Genomic DNA, 20283 nt, shown 5'->3' with positions numbered 1-20283 from the left:
GAGGAGAGAGGCTCTATCTGTTTGTCTGGCCTGGAAGCAGATGCCTGCCCTGCAGCCCCAGGGCTGCGGGTGTTTCGCAACCGGGGGATGCTTGGGTTCAAGCTGGAGACGTGTGGCCACAAAAACAATCTGAAAAGATGGGACAAGTCGAAGAAAGAGAGCCTGGAGGGACATTCGATGCAACACAGGCTCCCTGACCATGTGTTTTATGGCATGGAACACTCCAGAAAGAATGTGACCTTAAAGGAAATAAAGGGATCTGTGACCAAGTAATATTAGCCTGGAGGATTCTAATTGGACTTTTCCTACTTAGAGAAGATAAATACTTCCAAATCCAGTGGAAGTGCATTTCCCAGATTCACCCCGTCTGAAACGACATGGCTTGTTCTCTCTCTTATCCATTGAATGGGTTGTTACCCAAATGGTGGCAAAGGTGGTCTTCCTCAGAACAAAATACCCAAGCATTCAATTCCACGTCCAGTGATGTTTATTGCTGACTATGTGCTAGGTCAAGGGGTGGGTAGGAAAAAAAAATACAGTAGACCCTCCATTGAAAGGCACTGTTTAAGTGAGCTTTTTCACAGCTGTGAGTAAAGGACCTGACCAGACAACTGTAGAGGAGCAAGAGTTTATTTAGGAGCTCGGTGGTCACAGAGGTCTCAGTCCACAAACAGCAGGCTCCATTCCTCAGGGCTCGAGGGGAGGCAGGACATCATGGAGGAAGAGTGTGGTGGAGGGAAGCAGCTCACATGGTGATCAGGAAGCAGAGAGAGACTCCACTCTCCAGAGACAAATAGAGACCCCAAAGCCACGCCCCCAATGCCCCCTCCTACAGCCACACCCACCTGCCTCCAGCCACCATCCATTTAATCCCATCAGGGGTTCATTCACTGGTTGGGTTAAGGCTCTCACAACCCAGTCATGTCTCCTCTGAACCTTCTTGCTTGTCTCACATGTGAGCTTTTGGAGGACACCTCCCATCCTAGCCATAACAGGCACTCTGAATAGTTAGAAAACTAAAAGAAAAAGAAACCTTGCACAAAGGTAAATGTGTGCAGCTGTGGTGATGCTAACAAAGTCGTTCCAGGACCATAGGCAACAAAATAGAGTAAATAAAGTGCAAATTGGCAGTGCCTTGTTGTATGGCACTAAGGAAGAAACTGATGACACAAAGAAATTTTTAAATCAGAGTCTTATTTCTTCAGGGAAAAGATCTTAGAGGCATTTCCAAGGGAGATTTTTCATCCATTATTTTAAAAATAAATTGTTTTTCACTTGCACAATAACAATTTATATCTATGTGGTAAAAAAATCATTCGGGCTCAGTCATTGCATCCGTGATTAATTAGTTGATGAATTAGAAAATTATGCTTTCATGGGATCTAATTTATTTAGTGAGTTCAGTTTATTCCAGAGGAAATGTATAGAGATACTCTTGAAAAACGCTGTTTTCCCCAGTTGTCTTTTCTAACCACATAATCCTTTCATCCTTCAAGATTAATTGCTGCTTCCAAACGACAATAGCAAAAAGGGCTGAATTTGGACTGAATAAATGAAAGATTATTCTTTTAGTTTACCTGTAGAAAAGTCAGGATTGGAACTTTTAAACAGAACCTACCAATTCCAGGATAGAACAGAATAGAATTCAAAATATGGCTCCCTCAAGCCCCCAGGATTTTCATTGACTTGGACTCTTGTGCTCAGCAATGCCCCCGAGATGGTTCTCAGAGGTCTGAGGAGAGCTGGTCTGTAGACTCTCTGAGTTTGCTTCCTGTTGTCTAGACAAAACAGCCTAACCCAGTTCCTTTCCTATAAAGTCATGGTTACCCTCTGTCATCGAAAGAGAGCATAGTGAACCTCAAGAAATCAATTTGTTGGTCACTATTATGGTATAGATACAAAGGGTCCCCCAAAAGCTCATGTCTGAAACAACGCAAGAATATTCAGAGGAGAAATGACTGTGTTATTAGAGCTTTATAATCAGTGGATTAATCCACTGATATGGATCAATAGCTGGTAACTGGAGTCAGGTAGGGTGTGGCTAGAGTAAGTAGTCAGGGGTGTTACTTTGGGGTTTATATTTTGTCTCTAGTGAACTAAGCTGTCTGTCTTTCTGCTTCCTAGTTGTCATGTCCCCATCTAACTCCCTCCCCCACACCCTTCTGCCATGATGTTCTGCCTCACCTTGGGCCCAGAGCTATGGAGGTGGCTGACCATGGACTGAACCTCTGAAACCATGAACCAAGATAAACTTGTCCTCCTCTCAATTGTTCTTGTCAGGTATTTTAGTCAGAGCAACAAAGAAGATGACTAAAACTGTCACCTTAAATAAAAATGGTTACCATTTCTCTAGTACCTGCTATAGGCCAGGCATGGTGTGTAGATATATTTAAATTCGTATTACTGCTCAATGTTATGCAGTGGTATCGTTAGGCCATTTTACAATGGAGACAATACCTTGTGCAAAGTTGGATGGCCAATAAATGTCAGAGTAGAACTAGACACCAGGCCTGCTGCCTTCATGGAAATGTACTGAATTAGGGGAAACAATAGGATTTTTTTTGTTTGTTTTGGTAGGGAGATACCAGAGATTGAAGCCAGGGACACTCAACCACCGAGCCACATCTCCAGTCTTTTTTATTTTTTATTTGAATACATGGTCTTCCTAAGTTGCTTAGGTCCTCACTAAATTGCTGAGCTGGCTTTGAACTTGCAATCCTCCTGCCTCAGCTTCTCAGGCTACTGGGACTACAGGCATGAGCCACTGAGGCTGGTTAGCAAGAGGATTTTGATCAAGATATTTTTAATTCCAAATCTGCCTCTAAATTTAAAAAAGAAAGAAAGAAACAAAACCTCAGGCACTCTGAGTCACTTCAACATGCTACTTACTATAAAAGATTTGCTTAGAACATGACTCTTCTGTTAGAGCATAATGAGAGACCACTAATGCCTACTTTGAATCCACTACACCCAAGGTGATTAATGGATTGGAAGTTATGCTGGACAATGCAGTATACAGAGATGGGGGCTCCAAGGCTGGTAACCAAGTCAGAGAATGGATGATCATGGACCAATGACTAGGTCTCCACATCATGGAGTGGGTACAGTCATTTACCCAATACACTGTTCACTGAGTGCTACATTTTGAGCATTTAAGCCTGTGTTTACTCACCTGAAAAATAAGGATGGTAATTTCCTTACCTGCCCCACAGGCTGTTGTAAGGATGCAGCCAACTGACACAACATGTATGAAATGGTTCAGATGACTCTAAGCTACTCCACGCCATAAACTGCTTCCGGCTGTGAGGCAATACTGCAATCTGAGGTCAAGAACTTCCGATTTTGAAACTGCCACATCAGAGTTGGAATTCACCATTTGGTGACATAGGAAAGTGTGTATCTTTGCTAACAATACTTGTTTCCTAAGATGACCTGCAAACGCTTGTTCCTTGACAATAATAGGGTTTGGTGCATACTACCATAACAAAGGGACGGGGTTCTCGACACAAATACTGCACCAAAATGCCACTCCCAAGGTGAAAGTCCTCCAGGGTACAGTGGGAAGAGCATGCATTTGGGAATCCAGGAAACTAAATCCTAGCTCTCATGCTTGCTCATGTGAGATCTTCAGCATGTCCCCTAAACCCCCTGAACCACAGCTTTGTTACCTACAAAACAGGTGTATCCATACCAATATCAGAGAATTGCAAGAACTCATAAATAAGCATATGGATGCGCTCTGGCATGGTGGGTTGCTCAACCCATAGTGGTACATGGGGTGAACACAGCTCCTGACATTAATAAAACACTTGCCTGTTTCTGGTTTCACCATCTTTATAAACTTGAATCTGGGAAAGGTAATCGTGAGAAGCTGAAGAGAGCGGATAGGATGCCTGTCTCTTGTCACAGTCACCTTCCCTCTCACCTTCTCCTGTTAACTGTTCTCTCACAGCAGGATAGAAAGGTTTGACTTTGCTGGGACAAAAGCAAGGCATCTGTGCCAGGTGGCCCCCTGTGTCCCCGTCCTAAGTTCTAGGCCCTAGTGGAGTACCCCGACCTCTTACTGCTGAGGTCCCCCCAACCAAGAAGAGCCCACACTTTCTCCTCTCTTCTCCTTTCCTCCTCCTCCTCCTCCCCTCCTCTTCCTTCTTCTTCTTTCTCTCTCTCTCCCTCTCATCTCTCATGTTCATTTTCTTTGTCTGTAATTCTTTGGAATCTAATGTGTATTTAACACATAGCACACCTCAATTCAGACGAGACACATTTCAAATACTCATGTAACCAATGGCTGTCATATTGGCTCCTTTCTCCATCTTTCACCTTTTGGTGAGACATATGCTATAGGCTTCCCCCCTCTCCCTCTTCCTCCCTCTCTCTCTCTCTCTCTCCCCCTCCCTGCCTCCCTCCTTCACTTCCCCTCTCTCTCTCCCTCCTTCCCTCTCTCTCCCTCTCTCCCTCTCTCTCCCTCTTTCCCTCCCTCTCTTTCCCCTCCTCCTGCCTCCCTTCCCCCTTCCCCTCCATCTCTCCCTCCCTCCCTCTCTCCCTCCCTCCCACCCCCTCCTATCCCAGATCTGATCCTTGGGATAATCCATGCATCCATAACCCCCACATATTCTGGAAATGCAGCTTGGCCAGTATCCATGCCAGAGTACTGGTCAACCTCTCTCTGGCCTTCAGATTCCCTGCAAGGAGGAGGACCCTGGACCATGGACCCCTTAGCCATTTTCAAGCCCAAGTCCGACACCAGTCATCTAAGGGAACATCTGAATCACAGGGAACACACTTCACATTTATCCAAGGACCCCTTGAAACCCCTTTTCACCAGACTGTGACTAGACCAGGGTCAGCATTGTAAATATGACGACAATAGATATTTCAGGCTTTGTGAGTTAGAAAGTCTCCACTGCTCGATAGATATTTCAGGCTTTGTGAGTTAGAAAGTCTCCACTGCTCAACTGTAATGCCAAAGCAGCAGACACACTATGTAAATAAAGGGGTGTGACTGTACCCAACAGCATTGTTTGTAGCCACTGTAATCTGAATCCAGTTGATTTTCATGCCCTGAAATGTTTTTCAATCCCCCACACCCCCTACTCTAGCCATTAAAAAATGCAAAAACCATTCTGAGCTCACAGAACAAACTCAGAAAGTTTTTTTTTTTTTATCTCTTTTTCCTTCTGCAACCATGGCTGTGTTAATAGCAAATCTGTAGGCCATCAGATAGATATTAAGTGGGTCACATCCAGATGCTGCATCAGGCAATGCGTCTCCACCCTTCCCTCCAAAAGGAAAATGAGGGGAGTCACACTCGAGACCGCTCTACTGATCTGGTTGTATAATTCCACATGGTAATTTGGCCTCTTTGGGTACCCTTAAAGGAGGGACATGGGGAGGTGGGACTGGACATGGGCTGGGTATAAAAGATGATCTGTCAAGAGAAAGGGGTCAGGGCTGGGAATGTGGCTCAGTGGTAGAGCGCTTGCCTAGCAGCACGAGGCCCTGGGTTCGATCCCCGGCACCACTAAATAACCAAATAAATAAATAAATAAATAGAGTTGGATCGATTGATCGTACACATCATCCCTCAGTGTCCACACAGGATTGAGTCCAGGACACTCACAAAACCTTCAGATGTGCAAGACCTTTATATAAAGGGACTTAGTATTGGCATATAACCTGGACCCACCCTCCCATACATTTCTAGTCATCTCCGTATGACTTATAATACCTCAGATGATGTAAATGCTATGGAAAACTATCTTTTAGATAATTATGACAAAAGTCCATACTTTTGTTCAGCATAGGGGCAAACTTCTTCTTGCAAATATTTTTCATCAGCAGTTGGTTGACCAGGCAGAGGAGGAACCCACAGGGATAGAGGGCTGACTGTTGGCGGGTTTGCCTTACTGTTTTGAATCTGTCATATCAACACACCTGGATTGAAACTGAGAGAGAGCTCTGTTCTAACAGGCGGTTCACGCCTGTAATCCCAGAGGCTCAGGAGGCTGAGGCAGGAGGATTGCGAGTTCGAAGCCAGCCTCTGCAACTTGGTAAGGCCCTAAGCAACTCAGGGAGACCCTGTCTCTAAATAAAATACAAAAAGGGCTGGGGATGGGGCTCAGTGGTTGAGTGCCCCTGGTTCAATCCCTAGTACCAAAAAATGAAAATAAAATCCTGTTGCAGTATCTATGACTCTTTGTTGCTGCCTAGAACCTACAGGTAGTCCTTGCTTTAGGTCCCTGAGGTGCTCAGGAAGAAGCAAAAGTTATTCTGTTTACCTACCTTGGCTTGGGTCTTTCTGTCCCAGAGGTATAACCAAGGTGAGAGCCAGGGTCACTTTTCCCCTGCTGACAATGCAGTCTTTCTTAGGAATGTTAGCTTTGGGGAATACTGTGACATCTTTCAAGTTCAGACTTTATCCACTGGAACAGAATCTGGCACTGGGATCAACTGTCATCACTATTAAGGAGCCAAGATATTTCAACCCCACGGAGCCATTTGCTCCTTTCCCAACAAGGTGGCTTTAAGTCTCTTTGAAAGCAGCTCTAGTTGTTGTTCTGTGGAAGCCATTTTTGCCAAGTGGACTATTTCAACCAACCTTCTTTCAGCTTTGATGATACTTTTAACCTCGGCAGAGGCCATATAATTTACACTTAAGGAAAGCTCGACTTTGAAAGAAAATGATCAGGTCTGGGTTTGTTTTTTTTTAATCTCTTTTTCCTTCTGCAGCCATGGCTGTGCTATAGCAAAGCTATAGGCCATCAGATAGATATTAAGTGGGTCATATCCAGGGAGGAATTTCTGAGCCACATTTTCATGGGAAGACCCAAGACTTCAGAGTCACATACAATCTGTCTTCTGACAACTTCAAAGCATGGTGGAAACATGAACTCATTCACTTGGTCCATATCTCAGAGTCAGGAGAGGACAGAAATAATCTTTCTTCCATTTTCCAGGTGATAGAAAAAGCCCAGAGAGGTTTTTGACTGGATAAGAGCACACAGCAGATGAGGAGGACTCCTTAAACACAGCTTCATTTTCTTGCTTACACACTCTTTTGCTGATGGGATGGAGGACGTTCCTGAAAACAGGGCCATAGAACAAGGTTACACAGAAAAATTAACTTTATAATCCTATGGAAATGCATTAACATTTCAAGCCAATAATACAGTGTGCAGCACTTAGATTAGAATCAGGAGTTTCCAATTCAGAGAGACCACAGCAATCAAAAAATTTTGCTCTGGCGGGTGCAGTGGCATACTCCTATAATACCAGGGTCTCGGGAGGCTGAGGCAGGAGGATCACAAGTATAAAGTAAAGCCAGACTCATTAACAGCAAGGCCCTAAGAAACTCAGCAAGACCCTGTCTCTAAATAAAAAAAATATAAAGGGCTGGGATGTGGCTCAGTGGTTAAACACCCCTGGGTTCAATCCCCAGTTAAAAAAAAAAATTTTTTTTGGTTAATTCATTTCTCATTAGGAAATATGAGGCTGAGAAGGGAAGAAAGATGTTCCCATGTTATCCCGCTCATGGTGACCGTCTCTGACACTTTTTGACCTTTCCATTGGACTCAATGGGGCAAATACACCCCCTCCCCAGTCTGTCAGTAGCAGACGTCAATAATGGATCAGGTAAATCTTTTCCACCAAGCCTAGCCACAGGTCTTTCTTAACATAGCACCCCAGACAGCCACAAGTCATTTCTGCATTGACAGTAGAAACAGAACCTGTTTGTACCCACTGTAGTAAAAGGTTGTCCATGATTTTGAAAGCTACTACTTACAGTGGGCACACACTATGTACCAGGCATAGGACATGCTTTATTTAGTTGCAGCCTCTGACAATCCTATGATGTTGGTAGTGTTACAGATAAGGAAATGCAAGTTAAGAGAGATGATATAAGTCCCTCAAGGCCATATGGCAGGATGGTAGCAGAACAAAGACTTGAACCTAATTCTTAAAAAGTATTCATATAGGCTGGATGCGATGGCCCATGTCTGTAATCCCAGCGGCTCGGGAGGCTGAGGCAGGAGGATTGTGAGTTCAAAGCCAGCCTCAGCAAATTAGTGAGACCCTAAGCAACTCAGTGAGACCCTGTCTCTAAATAAAATACAAAATAGGGCTGGGGATGTGACTCACTGGTTAAGTGCCCCTGGGTTTAAACCCTGGTAGCAAAAAAAAAAAAAAAAAAAAAAAAAAAGAATTCATAAACACAAATGTACATACACATGTGAATTTATTTAAAGTTTCTCTGTGCATTTTGAATACAGTTTGGGGTTTGGTTTCTTTTTTGTTTGTTTGTTTGTACCAGGGATTGAACCCAGGGGCACTTAACCACTGAGCCACATCCCCGGCCTGCCTTTTTTTTACTTTGAGACAGGGACTCACTAGGTTGCTTACAGTCTCGCTGAGTTCCCGAGGCTGGCTTCAAACTTGTGATCCTTGGGCTTCAGCCTCCCAAGCCGCTGGGATTACAGGCGAACAAGACTGTGCCCACTTGAATACAGCTGAATACAGTTTTGATATCATCTTCATCCCAATTTTTCCTCTTTGATGATCTTGACTCTGGATAGGCAGTTTTCTATTTCCTGACTGATTTAACAATACGATCAGATGCTCCAAGTTCACTGAATTTGAAAGTCAAAGCCATTCTGCCTTTGTCATCTCACCTCAGTGGTAATTTGCTGGAGGCATACATAGCAAATAACCCACCTGTTGTGTGTGCTTTGTGGAGGCCTCCCATGTGCCCAGCCCCACCCCATCCACTTCCAAACCCTCTACAACTTCTGCTGCTCTCCGGTCCTCAAAGAAGCATGAACCAGTGTGGCCCTGCTGGGTCTGGCATTTCACACATAGCTGGAGCCAAGCCAAAATAACCTATTCCATCGTTTTCTAGCAATTCACCAGCAAAAAAAAAAAAAAAAAGAGAGAGAAGGCTTGGTAGCAATTTTCAGTTGTATGTAAATGTCACCAGGGTAGTCCAAGAGACCAGCTATCATTTCTAGAAACTTTTGCTAAATCAAAAAGGAAAAAAGACCAGGAGAAGTGAGAGTTATACTGAATGGTACTTTAGCAGGGTCTGCATTAATTAATAATTCACTCAAGTGCGGAGGATAAAGGTCAAGGAAGACCGCAACAAAATGCCCTTCCTGCTGTCATGTATAACTAATTAGAACAAATATGTGTGTGTGTGTGTGTGTGTGTGTGTGTGTGTGTGTGTGTGTGTGTGTATATATATATATATATATAGAGAGAGAGAGAGAGAGAGAGAGAGATATGAAAATGCCCTTTTCTGGGTACAATAATAATCTGGGGAGGCTGGGTGCAGTGGCACATGCCTATAATACCAGCAGCTCAAGGAGGCTGAGGTGGGAGGATTGTGAGTTCCAAGCTGGCCTTAGCAAAAGCAAGGTGATAAGTAACTCAGAGAAACCCTGTCTCTAAATAAAATACAAAATAGGGCTGGGGATGGGGCTCCGTGGCTGAGTGCCCCCAGAGTTCATACCCCAGTACCCCCTCCAAAAAAATCAAGAAATAATCTGAGAGGTGACTGAGCCTCAGTAAATGTGGCCAGCCTCTGGAGATCCAGCGCAGCTCTAAGATTAAAACCTGGGGATCCCCTTGGATGCCTGATGACATTAGCAGATGGCTTTAAGGTCTGCTTCCCGACAGTAGGAACCCAAGTTTATACACTCTCAGTTCCACTCTCTAGTTTCTATTTGTAAGAGAAGGAAAATCTTTGGCCCCAAACCATTCTCTTGAAAAGTAAACGACATTTATCTTCCTGGTAAAGAAGATGAAAACAAACATCCTTAGTGTTTGCATATCGAAAACCAAGAGTCAGCCTTCTGGTAGAGCCAAATACTCGTCTGGTTTCTGGATGGTCTGTTGCTTCAGATTCCCAGATGTACCTGTTCCTTAGAGAGAGAACTGAGAGTGGCCCCCCAAGGGTGGTGGCTGTGACCGCTTTCTCTGCCAGCGTAAGTCACAAGCTGCTGAGAAGAACTCACCCCTATCCCAAGGCCCAGGCCTTATCAGTAGACAGTTTATTCTGCACCTAGTTAGTCCTGTGAGGTATTTAATGTAAACTCTGCATTATTCAAACCTTGTGTGGTGCTTGGAAACACAGCTGCCCCTTCTGGTGTCTTGTTGAGGTTCCCTTGTTTGGTCTCCATCAAAACCATGTAGCAGTGGTGTGTTGGGGAGAAAAGGTAAACAGTCCCTGGCTTCATAATTCCCCTACAGCTGTGTTTGTCAGCATGGGTCGGGTGGCTAAATGGGCAGATGCCATTAGAGAGGGTGTGGTTCGGTGAAGTGGCTGCCATCTCTTGAGAAGGACTGGTACTTAGGAGGGAGAGGGATCCCTCCTGTCTGCCTTCCATGATTTTGGATGAAGATACTGGGTGAGTCAGAGGACATGCCACACACCTGCAGAGGACATGCCAGACATCTGCAGTGTGGCTTTCAAAACAGACTTGGGTATACACCTGCATGTAATTTATATGCCTTCTCGTCTACCTGCTTCTTCCATCCTATCTTTCCACCCATACCCTAACACCCTTTCCACCCCCTCATAGCCTTCCCAAACCCTAAATATTGTAGTGCTGTTCTTGTGGGCAGTGATCCTATCTGTATCCACCATCACTGTGTCAGGGGTAGGGTATGAGTTGAATAGTAACTATTGATTTAAATTCAGTCCACAATCCACTTCTCTTCTATTCCTTTCCATTCTCATCTGATGAACTATTCATGTCGGCCACCTGTCTTCTACTACCTGCCTCCTAACTCATAACAAGAGGTAATATTGTGAGTTAAGGTATTTCATTCTAGCCAGGTTTAGGGGCCCACACCTGTAATCCCAGTGGCTTCGGAGACTGAGGCAGGAGGATCACAAGTTTGAGGCCAGCCTCAGCAATTTATAGAGGCCCTAAGTAACTCAGTGAGACCCTGTCTATAAATAGAAAATAAATAGGGTTGAGGATGTGGCTCCATGGTTAAGTGCCCATGAGTTCAATCCTTGGTACCAAAAAAAAAAAAAAAAAAAAAAGCAATTTGATTCTTGGAATAGAATTCTAATAGCCAGGCTTGGGGCTGAGCCCTTCCTGCGTGTGATCTGATAGGATGGCTCTTTTTCAAGATTCACCCAGATCGTAGCAGGAGATTTGGGAGATGAACTTTTGCACAACTCACTTCCTCCTAAGAGTCCTTGAGTCTGTTGAACAACACAGCCATTTTTTTAAGACTCTATTTTATTCTATAGCATGCAACAAAGTCCTGGCTACACCTCTCCTTAGATCCTTATATAGAGAGAAATGCAGAAAGAGGAAAGTTGTCTTAAGCTGTTTCAGCTGCTATAACAAAAATATCATAAATTGTGGAATTTACAAATGATAGAAATGTGTATTCATGGTTCACAGTTGTGGAGATTGGGGGATTCAAGATTAAGGTGCCAGCAGGTCTGGTGTCTGGCAAGGGCTCAGTTCCTTACAGATGCTACCTTCTGTATGTCCTCATGTGACAGCAGGGCAAAAGGAAATCCTCAAGCTTATTAAATTTAATTTAATTAATTAATTAATTAGGTACTGGGGATTGAACCCAAGGGCCTTAACCACCGAGCCACATCCCCAGCCCTGTTTTGTATTTTATTTAGAGACAGGGTCTCACTGAGTTGCTTAGGGCCTCCCTAAGTTGCTGAGGCTGGCTTGGACTCATGATCCTCCTGCCTCAGCCTCTAGAGCTGCTGGGATTATAGGTGTGCACCACTGCACTTGGCCCTTAAACCTATTTTTAAGAGTACTCTTCCTGTTCCTAAGGGACTCACCTTCCAAAGGCCCCAACTGTCAATACTCTCACATTGGGGGGTTAACAAGTTATGAATTTGGGGAGGAACACAGTCACTCAAAAGACAGCAAAGGCAGAGGAAAAGAAGAAGCGAGAGTTTGAGCCTGAATCCAGCACCCACGTAGGCTCATGTGTGTGTGAATTTTCTCTCAACCATCTTGTTCCTACCAGAGTTGTTTCCTTAACCCTCCACCTAGTGAGTAGAACCTGCGTTCAAGTTTCCTATGTGACGTCTAGATGGGAAGGCAGAAGGTGCTGGAAAATGTACTAGAGAGGCATCTCTGACAAAGCCTTGCTGTGCTGGCTGTTCCTGGCCCTGCTTGCAGACGTCTGAGTGCATTCCTGAGAACTGCCCATGAATCCCTTCCCTCTCCGGGTTTCCAGGGCTGCAATACTCCCCAGAGCTGTGAAATCAGGTTTAATGATGAACAAGGCTGCTTCGCATGTCTGCCAGGTTTGCAAAATGTGATAGGAAGGAAATCTTGGCTTCCTCTATCCACTCAGAATGCCCACCTCCTCCAGCCACACCCACCTGCCCCCAGTCCCCACCCAGTTAATCCCATCAGGAATTTGTTCACTGATTGGGTTATGGCTCTCACAACCCAGTCATTTCTCCTCTGGACCTTCCTTCATGTCTCACACGTGAGCTTTTGGGGGACACCTCACATCCAGCCATTACACCAACTCCAAAATTGGGGATGACTATCAACTATTTTCTGAAACTATATCTAAAAGAAACCCCCAATACATCGTTTTTCCCCTCCCCCTTTCCTTCCCCTCTCCTCTCTGTGGGTCTGATCTCTCTCCATCCTTTTGCATGTTCTTTACAGAACATGCCTATTAAAATTGCTTCTTACAGTCTGACCCCTTTTCCAGGCAAAAATCAATCTCTTGTATTTCTTTGCCTCCCCGGTGGCCACACTATATCAGAATGCATAGAAAGGAAAGTCACTTTGAGAAAAGGGCAATGAGATCCCTTGCACTGGGCTCGGTTCTTCTGTTACTATTAAATTAAACTGTTTATCCAATTACTGCCACTCAGATTTCGGTCTGCAGGCCGAGGGGGCTGGAGGTGCCAAGTGGAGAAATGGCCTGTGAAGCCTCCCACGTCCCGGCTCCTACCGCACTGCAGCAGGAAGGACGAGGCCCCTGCAGAAGGGAGGGACCGCGCGGGGTCACGTGGGTAACCCAAGGTCACCAGGGCCACACTCCATAACTTGGGACATTTGTGCTGGCTTGCTTCCAAGAGGCTGCACAGTTTCCGAGGTGGAGGAGGGGAGGACCACAGGGAAAGGAAGCAATCTGGGTTCAACACATCCCGGACCGCACAGGGAACTTCCAGGAGAGCCCGCTGATCAGCCCCGCCCCCTGCTTAAAATTTTCACTCCCCCCACACACACACTTCTTGTTTTTTTTTTTTTTTCTTTTTCTTTGTTCTCTTTAGATATGTGTGATAGTAGAGTGTACTTTGACACATCACACATACCTGGAGTCTAGTTTCCCATTCTTGTGGTTGGACATGATGTGGAGTTTCCATGGGAAAGTTCTGTCCCATTCACTCCACTGTCTTTCCCATTCCCATCCTCCCCTTCCCTTCATTCCCCTTTGTCTAATCCAATGAACTTCTATTCTTCCCTACAGCCCCCCTTATTGTATGTTAGCATCCACATATCAGAGAGAACATTCAGCCTTGGGTTTTATAGGCCTGGCTTATTTTGCTTAGCCTAATAGTCTCCAGTTCCATTCATTTACTGGCAAATGGCATCATTTCATCCTTCTTTATAGCTGAGTAATATTCCATTGTGTACACAGAACACATTTCCTTTATCCATTCATCTGTTGTCGGGCACCCAGATTGGTTCCATAGCTTAGCTATTGTGAATTGAGCTGCTGTAGACATTGATGTGACTATGTCACTGTAGTATGCTGATTTTAAGTCCTCTGGGTATAGACCAAGGAGTGGGATAATTGGGTCCCCGTAGTTTAAATAATCCTAGCCTCTGCATGCTCTCTCTCATCTCCCTGTCTTGGCCTCGAGTCCCCTGCTGCCTTGGCCTCCCCTGACCTCTTAGCCTGTGTCTCAGCTATGACCCTGCATCCCTGGGAGTATCCTCTCAAATATTCTGGGACAGGTACTAGATTCAGAGAGTAAATATTTCAGACTTTGTCTTGTAACTACTCAATTCTGCTCTGAAATATGGAAGTCTACACAAGTAAGGGTGACCAAACTTCACTAAGACCTTTTTGACAAATAAAGACAGCATCTGGATTTTCCAACCTGTGATCTACATTCTCATAGTTTCGTCAGCCTTTCAAGACCCTCATCAGAGATCATGAGCATCTCAGGAGAAAGGACTAAGTTATTCTCATACTTTCTTTAGCCTGTCAAGACACTAACAGAGACTGGTGTGGTGGCACACACCTGTAATCCCAGTGGCTTGGAAGGCTGAGGCAGGAGGATGGAAGATTTAAAGCCAGCCTCAGCAATCTGGCAAGGCCCTAAGCAACTCAGTGAGACTCTGTCTTTAAATAAAACAGAAAAAGGGCTGGGGATGGGGCTCAGTGGTTAAGTGCTGATGAGTTCAACCCCCAATACGAAAAAAAGACACTAATCAGAGACCATAAGTCATCTTGGGACTAAGTAAGTCTCTCTTTTTCCCATTCGCTATGAGCCTATAGCATGCAACATGACATTCAGTGGCTGTTGAGAACAGTAGTCAGAGGTAAAGACACATGGAAGAGTCTGTCAATCATCCAGTTAGTCTCAGTGACTGGCTTTGCTCTTCCACAGTCAGTCCTTTTGCCAAAAGGTTTTCTAAAACACCAACATTGTCTTTGGACTGTGGGGGCTGGGTGAGGGCTAGTTAGCAAGAAACTGGTCTTTGTGTGTCTCTGAACAAGGTCATGGGGCATTTCTACCTCCAGATCTCTAAGTCCCGGTCTGCTGGTTCTGCTGAAGATCCCAGATTATCCCTGGTCAGCCTTCTGGATTCTAGCATGCCGGTGGGCCCTGGCCAGCACCACTCCTGAGGCCTGCTCACGAGGGCCCTTGGCATAAGGCACGTTTCTCCTGCCCATTTCATGCTGCTCACTTTCCAGCAAGCCTGGGCAGTTCCTGGGTAAGCATTTCTGGCTGTTTCTCTGAACATCTAAAGCTGTATTGTTTGAACAGGCCTGGCTATCTCCAGGGACCTGTGGGGGAATACAGGAATTCTCTTCTGTCCCTAGTAGTTCAGCACAAAGTCAATTTTCAAATGCTCTAATTCTGGAATGACACTGACTATCTTTACTACAACAAAGTCCATCCCTGCAACTTCTGGAAGAAGCAGAAGCAAGGAAAAGAGAGTGTGATAAAGAAAAGTGAAATTTTTTCTTCTCTTTCCTTTCTTTCTTTCTTTTTTTTATTTCCCCCCTGCCTGGTTTACATCTCCTTTTCTGTTCACATAGGAAACTGTCCCTTCTCTCTTGCCATTCATATGGTCTGGCCGCAACAAGGTCTGACACTGTAATCCAGAGGTGGGTCCATGATTCACTCCTCTGTATTCCATCTCCCTAGCTAGAGAGACCATCTCAGATAAACTAGTGACTGATAAACTAGTGACTCAGGTGAAGCTAATCCAAATCATTCCTGGTACTTCTGGGAGAAATATTAGCAAGATTTAGGTGAACTGAGAAGATGGCATTTAAGTCAGAAGCAACTGACAGCCTCTAAAAGTTAACAGTGACAGAAAGAAAGAGCTGAGCAACAATGAAAGTCAGAGTTCTAAGGACATGATTTGGGCTTTTGATTCAGCCTTACCTGAAGCTCAACATCCCTTCTGAAATTTTTAGGATGGCGACCCAATGAATTTTTCTTTTTTGCTCAAGTTAGAGTCAGGTTTCCAGCACTTCTGACTCACAAGAGTCTTAATTAATAGAAGGCATGTTTATACACTCAGACTAAGTGTTTGAGACAGAAAGTTATAACTTACAAAAACTTGGAATTCCCCATCCTCAGAATGGTATTTTCTACTATCAGTTTACAGAGTACTTTTTGGGGGGAAGGGGTACAATGGATGGAACTCAGGGGCACTCCACCACTGAGACACATTCCCCAGCCCTGTTTTGTATTTTATTTAGAGACAGGGTCCATATGAGTTGCTTAGGGCCTCACTTTTGCTGAGGCCGGCTTGGAACTCGCGATCCTCCTGCCTCAGCCTCCCAAGCCTCTGGGATTACAAGTGTGTACTATCAACCCAGCACTGGTACTTCTTTTTGACACTTTCTCCGGTCCTAAGCAGACACGGGGGTGATCAGCTACTTCCTTGCGGGGAACCTTTCCAGATGCAGACAGATTAGAAACAATGTGGATTCATGAATTTTAATGCAGGAGGAGCAACCTCCACTGAGAGACAGCATCTATTTGTCCTTTGCAGATTTTTCCTATAAAGATCATGGAATATACAAAGCTAGAAGAGACCTCAGGCCATTTGGTTTGACCTCCCCAATTTCATGGAGGAGAAAACTGAGGCCCACAGACAGAATGTTCCCAGAGACTGCATACGGGATTGCCAGCCAAGCTAACATTAGGATGCAGGACTCCTGCCCTCTGCCTAGTCCCTGGCACAGACCAAGTACACTTACATCTGTGCTTTCTAAACTGTGAAGTAAACTGCTCTCTGATTGGTCCACCTATCACAGTTAATTGCTTTTCAAACAGCAATTGTCAGGGCCGGGGAGTAGAAGCCACATAGAACGCCTTCCTTCTGTGAAATCATAGTCACTTCAAATGTATTTTAACCTCCTGTATTGACTTGGCCAAGCAGTGATTTTTGCTTAATTATATATCTGGCTGCATTCACCAGGCACAGGGAGCAGGGGAGTGGCTGGGAAAGATGGCCCATCCTATAATCCCAGCGGCTGGGGAGGCTGAGGCAGGAGGACCATGAGGTCAAAGCCAGCCTCAGCAATTTAGTAAGGCAGTAAGCATCTCACAGAGACCCTAAATTAAATACAAAAAAAGGGCTGGGGATGTGACTTAGTGGTTGAGGGTTCCTGGATTCAATCCCCAGTACCAAACAAAAACAAAAAACAAAACAAACCACAATATACCGAAAATAGGTGCATTTTAGCCAGGTGCAGTGGTGCTCGGGGGCTGAAGCAGGAGGATTGCAAGTTCAAAACTCGCCTCAGCAATTTAGCGAGGCCTTAAGCAACTCAGTGAGACCCTGTCTCTAAATAAAATACAAAATAGGGCTGGGGAGGTGGCTCAGTGGCCAAGTGCCCCTGAGTTCGATCCCTGGTATCCCCCCCCAAAAAATTAATTAATCAAAGTTAAAAATAAAAGGGCTTGAGATGTAGCTCCGTGGTTAAGCACTCCTGGGTTCAAGCCCCAGTATTGCAAAAACAAGCCAAAACTGCACTTTATTTTCTTACTTTACTTATAATGGGTGAATTTTGTTATTCTGTGCATTTTATGATCAATAAAATGTATCCAGACAAAAGAAAAATAGAAAATGATCAACTATATGTATTGACAAAAGAAATTTTTATTTCAGGAAAAAAATGAATCACAAATGGCTGTATTATATTGACTAATGTATGCCGTATGTGAGTAAAAGAAAAATTTAGAAGGATACACTTCAAAACATTTTTAAAAATCTGCTGAGTAGAGGGCCCAGAGATGATTTTTATTGTCTTTTTAAAGTAATTTTTACTGGAAAAAATTTAAAATGCTCCTGGTTCCCAAAATTCATAGTACATAAGGAATACAAAATAAAACAACTCTACCTCTTTCAAATCATCACATTTTTCACAATTTCCTGAGTATTTTTCCAAATTTTTCTATGCATACAGAGGCACATGTGTGGTTATCTGGGATTTTCTTTATAAATAAATCACTTAGGTACTCAAATAGAAGCATACTAAATATAGTGTTCTGCAATTTGCTTTTCTCTCTTAATTCATCATAAATATCATTCGATATCAGCACTTTTTCTTTTTTTAGGTACTTGGGATTGAGCCCAGCAACACTTAACCACTGAGCCACACCCCAGCCCTTTTTATATTTTAGTTAGAGACAAGGTTTCACTGAGTTGCTTAGAGTTTAGGAATTTGTGATCCTCCTGCCTCAGCCTCCCCAGCCCCTAGGATTGCAGGCATGCGCCACCATGCCCAGCCAATATCAGCACTTATAAATAAACCAATGTCATCTTTAAATATATGCAAATTATTTCATTGTAAAGATATTCAACAATTCATTTAACCACTCTCCCTTTGAATGAACACTTAGATAGTTTTAATTAATTTGCCAACCTCAAACCCTGACAGTATTTTCCTTTAATGTTCTTCTTTGGGGGCACCTGTATTAACTATTTCTAGATGATAGATGCCTGAAAACAAAATTGCTAGGATATAGGATATATGCATGATTATTTTCATTTCAATGTTACATGACACCTTTTTTTTTTTGGGGGGGGGGAGGTCTTGGGGATTGAATTCAGAGGCACTCGGCCACTGAGCCACATCCCCAGCCCTATTCTGTATTTTATTTAGAGACAGGGACTCAATTTAGAGTTGCTTAGTGCCTCATTGTTTCTGAGGCTGGCTTTGAACTCATGATCAGGTCCTGCCTCAGCCTCCCAAGCTGCCAGGATTACAGGCGTGCACCACTGCGCCTGGCCTCATGACACCTTTATAAACACTAAGTTATTTTAAAATGGCATTTGAGGGGCTGGGGCTGTAGCTCAGTGGCGGAGCACTTACCTACCACGTCTGAGGCACTGAGTTGGATCATCACCACATAATCCATAAATAAAGGTAATGTGTCCATCGACAACTAAAAAATAATAGTAAAATTTTTAAAAAGGCATTTGAACATCCACAGTTCTTTCCAAAGTCCTCATGAAGCTCCACTACTATGCATTTGACCTTGAAAGAGAAGGAGCCCTGGTGCGGGACCCACTGAGACACCATGCCCAAAGGATATGTGGTTCTGGAGTTGCCAAGTTTGAGAGGATGACGGCTGGAATCTGAAACCACAGACTCCATATCCAGTCCCCTTTATCATGCCAAGGAATCTCAGAGCTCTTTCTCAACCATGTTTGCCCATTTAATAAAGCAGCAGCAAAAACCAGCGTTGGTCTGGGGGAGGGGGAGTGTGCTTCTGATATCTGGCATCAAAATGCCCCGAGAGATGCAGAATGGTCAAAATCCCATAAAACTGTCACAGCCTGTTGAGAGAGGCATGGCAGTCTTGACAGAGGCTGAGATGAGAAGAGCACATTTTCCCAAAAGGGCCAAGTGAGAAAGGTTTAGATGGGAGTCCCTCAGAGCTTCATGGCTCAGACAGAAGAGCCTACATGATTCTAGAATCTGCTCACCAAGCCGAGCTAGCCAGCCAGGGCTGGAGCGCAATGGAGGGCGGACAGCTCTCCTTGCAGCTGGTGTCTTCGTAGAAATCTGTTAATTGTGTGTTCAGGGATAACATCAGGAAAGGGCATTAAAACAACTGTCCAAACAGGATGAAATGAAAGCATATTTGGCAACAGTCCGCAGAGGACAGGAGAGCAAATGTTGGCAACTTTCCTCGAATGGCAGGAGATGAGTTTGCTCAGAGCACCCAGAGGCTGGCTCACAATAGCATGAGCCGACTAATTATTTTCTACTCCTTGTTCTGTTTCTTAGACCAATAACCCTTTTTTTCAGTTTGTTTAAAAATCTAGTGCTTTGCTTTGTGATCGCACCTCTGAAGACTGCTTGGTTTGCAGCGTTGACTGGCGAGTCCAGAAACCAATGTGAGAAAATTAAGTCCCATGAGGAAAAAAACGCAGATATTAGATTAGGTTCATTTAGAAGTCAGAGCAGGAGAGGGTAAAGGGGTTTGAAAACAACTGACTGAATGAAAAGCTTCATGTTCTGTGTTCTAAGCTGTAGGGTATAGGAGACATTAGCAACATGTGAGATTTAAATTTAAAGTGTCCTGGGCACGGTGGTGCACACCTGTAATCCCAGAGGCTCGGGAGGCTGAGGCAGGAGGATTGTGAGTTCAAAGTTAGCCTCAGCAATTTATGGAGGCCCTAAGCAACTCAGAGAGACCCTATCTCTAAATAAAATATATACAAGGGCTGCAGATGTGGCTCAGTGGTTAAGTGCCCCTGAGTTCAATCCATGGTACAAAAAAAAAAAAGAAGAAGAAGAAGAAGATAATACCAAAATCTGAAGCTTTCATAACAAAGTACGGCAGTCTCGGTGACTTATTCTCTCAGAGTTCTGATACTAGAAGTCAATTGAGGTGCTGGGGCAAGGCTGGCTCCATCTGAGGACTAAGGAAGGATCTCTCCAGGCTCTCTCTTGGCATGTCCATGATGATCTTCTCCTGTGGCTCCTGGGACTCTTCCCTCTTTGTGAGTCTCTATGTCCAAGTTTCCTCTTTTTACAAGGACACCCTTCATGGTGTTTGAG

The 20283-nt window shown here is 44.3% G+C and overlaps 1 long non-coding RNA gene across 5 annotated transcripts in view; it reads right to left on the bottom strand.

Moving 5' to 3' along the window:
- Positions 1–20283, bottom strand: part of LOC308644430 — a 248779-nt gene that overhangs the window by 166184 nt on the left and 62312 nt on the right. For 4 of the 5 annotated variants that reach the window (XR_014021002.1, XR_014021003.1, XR_014021004.1 and 1 more), the window contains exon 2: positions 6283–7081. This is a non-coding gene — a long non-coding RNA (uncharacterized lncRNA). Of the gene's footprint in view, positions 1–6282; positions 7082–18585; positions 18659–20283 lie in introns of all 5 variants that reach the window. The other variant, XR_014021001.1, reaches the window with a different exon arrangement.

This window comes from Spermophilus citellus, assembly GCF_964194105.1.
Source record: "Spermophilus citellus genome assembly, chromosome: 3".
Classification (NCBI taxonomy): domain Eukaryota; kingdom Metazoa; phylum Chordata; class Mammalia; order Rodentia; family Sciuridae; genus Spermophilus; species Spermophilus citellus.
The sequence above is the reverse complement of the archived record's forward strand: the minus strand, read 5'-3'. Positions and strand labels throughout refer to the sequence as shown.